General features: G+C 28.0%; 1 long non-coding RNA gene across 1 annotated transcript; it reads right to left on the bottom strand.

Moving 5' to 3' along the window:
• Window positions 1-802: 802 nt before the first annotated feature.
• Window positions 803-1,867, bottom strand: LOC131656472 (uncharacterized). The gene is made up of 3 exons (XR_009300120.1): window positions 1,690-1,867; window positions 1,529-1,592; window positions 803-1,022 (listed from the first exon to the last, which is right to left on the bottom strand). It is a non-coding gene; the product is annotated as an uncharacterized LOC131656472 (long non-coding RNA).
• Between the last annotated feature and the right edge of the window lie 1,386 nt (window positions 1,868-3,253).

The following is a 3,253-nucleotide window of genomic DNA, read 5'->3' as shown; positions in this document are numbered from 1 at the left end:
TCGTTGAAATCATATTAGAGGTGCTAACTAAATACTCTTAATTATCAAAATTTGAATTTTATCTCATTACATTTTATTTATCGTCACTTTATTAAAAATAAACATGGTAATAATGGTAATAATAATAATGATAATAATATAATAGGTAAAATTTATTGAATAATTTTTTTTGCAAGAATATATAGAAATAGAAAAAAAAAAGGAGAGGTTTTATTTTCAATATTTGATTCTTTAATTTATTCCATTACAATACTTATTAAAGAAAATCTAAAAAAATTATAAAGCTGAATTTATTTATTTTTATTAAAAACAAATGTAATTTTTTTATTAAAATAAATAAATAAGAGAAGCTAAAAAAAATTATGCATGAAGAGAGCAAGAGAAATTTATTTACCGTCAAATTTAATTTAATAAAAATATATAATTAATTTCTTTTGAAATAAAAAATATTTATAGTCAAATCTACAACTCATGATTTATGATTCATTCATCTCTCAAGTCAATTTTTTTTTAATAAATAATATATTTTTACTATTTATTCATCTTTTAAATATAATGTTACAAATATGACAAATCAATAAAAACTCCTTGGAGCACAGGTCCAATTCATTCCCTAATTTTTTTATATCTCTATTCTCTAGTTTATTGAAACCACACAATATTAAAGTATTTAATTTAATTTAATTATATTCATTATTTTCAAACTTTTCATGTTTGATATGATACTACTATTAGTTTCAATATTATTATTGTTACATCAAAAAAATTATTTCACACAACATTCATTTTTATCATAAAATGGTCAACCCTTTTTTCTCTTTCTTCTCTCTTAAGAGATCAACACATAAACATATCCAATCAATTTCTACTGCATCATCTATTACATTGAAGATGATGAGGTCATCACAAATTCAAATTAAGAATTATTCTTCCATGAGAGCTTTCTCTTCCACCACTTTATTCATGAGAGCTTTCTCTTCCACCACTTTATGCATTGCAATATGTGTGAAGTATATTATTGACTTCTCAAACCAAATAAAAATTATCAGAAATATTAATAATCATAACCATTCACAAAGTACAAATACATACAAGAGATTTAAAGGAAACTTAGTAACAACAATATAGTTACAACAATGAAACCATATTCTAGAGGAATAGTGACAGATTTAACAAAAACATATGTCTCAATTTCCACTAAATAAGAACAAAAAAAATCCAGATCTAAGAGGAACAACTGCAAGTTTAACAAAAACTCAGGCCCCTCTTCATCATCATTCTCTTCATCACTTCTAAATAACAATAATTAAAACCCAGATCGAGAGAAAAGCTGCAAATCGAACAAAAACTCATATTTATAACTCAATAACAACAACAAAAAACTCAAATCTGAGAGGAAAACTACAAATCGAACAAAAACTCATATTTCAATTTAGAAGAAGTAGAAAAAGAAGCACAATCTCTTCATCACCATTCAGTAGCAACAAAAAAACTCAAATTTGATAAAGAAAAAAATAAAATGACAAACCTTTCATGTTATTGAAGAAGAAGCTTATACTGAGATAAGTTAAGCTTTTTCGTTGTTTTGAAACCTATCTAAACGAAAACCATAAAAAATGTTAGAGATGTTGAATAAATAAAAAATGAAATAGATGAACACTAAAAATAATAAAAGTTTGTAAATTTTACCTTTTACAGATCTAAATGTGATTAATTGAAACTTTTAGTTGTGTTGATGACAATAGGACACAAAAAAAGATGAGACATGAGTGGTGGTGATAGCGGCATCATGAATTTTTGTAGTGGTAATGAAGGAGAAGAAATAAGAGAAATTAGGGGAAGAGATTTGAGAACAAAGGAGAGAAATAAAAAATAGAGAGAAGTGAAATTGGAGAGAGAAAGAAAGAGGAAAAAAATAATATTTTGCAAAAATAGAGAAGAAGAAAGCTGGAAAAAAATAGAAGTGAAATTGAAAAGAGAAGTGAAGATGCTGCAAGGAGAGACTGTCCACGTGGACAGTCTAAATGAAGAGAATTTGAAAAAAAGGGTAATATTGGTATTTTCAGAAAAGCTATCTTTCTTATATGATAGATACCAACCAAAATATAAAAATATATATTTTGTCTTTTAAAGCTTTGTGCATTGTAGGTGTTGAACCAAGTGCATTCATATTCTCTCCTAAAACTAGAATTTTGAGGATTAACTCCCGATCAATTGGTCATTCATGGAAGCTCAATAGCTTCAAATTCAAAAGAGAAATCCTTATCACCAAATGTCATGTTTTAAGCATCTCTTAACTTGATCAAGTTTATCTCAAAATCATGTGGCTTGATTCATCAAGAAACTCCATAGGTTCATGTGTTTATTTCCATGTCTTCTCCAACAAGTTTCATCAAGCTATGAGCCTCACAATAAAGTGTGCTTAAAAAAATCATTTCAAGGCCTCATATATCTCCTCATGCTTTAAAATGCAAGGAAAGTTCAAGAGATTCAAAGTTGATTCAAGAAGTTTGACCTAATTTGACAAGTCTTTGATTCTATGATCACAAGGGCATAACTCCTTCAATTTTCAACATTTTTGAGTTCTTCTATTTGCAAATGATTCTCCTTGAGACCATCAACAACTTCTCTTTACAAGTCAAGAGGAAATTTTGTGAAGAAAGTCATCAAAGATGAGAACACATTATAGGTCCTCTTTTGAAAATTCAAGTAATTGTGTGTCCACTTCAAAGAATCATAATTTGCTCATTTTTTAATCATTTTGAGCCCACTCTTTTTACATAGTAACATTGAATGTCTATACTTCAATTCATCTTTGAGGATCAAGGACCAATTTTGAGGGGAAAGTCATCAAAGAATTTAAAAAATTATAGGTCATCTTGTGGACTTAGTGAAATTTCAAGTATGGCATGCCTATCTTCAAACGTGCATACCTCTTCCATCTTTCATAATTTATGGGCGGTTCTTTTTTCCAAATTGTAGATGTTTTCATATTGGCTGTATTTTATGGTAAAACATTCCCGTGTGTTATGATGTCTTGACTAATGTCATGATATGCTATGTGTAGGGTTGTGCAGGTTTTGTATGTTTAAGCTAATACATGATTTAGTTGGATGTCATGCTCGATATCACGACATCAGTAATTAACAACAGTGGCTGTTATGTTTTGCTGTTATGTTTCCTTATTTATCTCAGGCTACATTTTAGGAAACGATATACTTAGTGTTGTATGGTTTACGCTAAAAGATCTCGT

Source organism: Vicia villosa, linkage group LG3 (genome assembly GCF_029867415.1).
Source record: "Vicia villosa cultivar HV-30 ecotype Madison, WI linkage group LG3, Vvil1.0, whole genome shotgun sequence".
NCBI lineage: Eukaryota > Viridiplantae > Streptophyta > Magnoliopsida > Fabales > Fabaceae > Vicia > Vicia villosa.
Note: the sequence above shows the minus strand (reverse complement) of the source record. Positions and strands in the feature narration are given on the sequence as shown.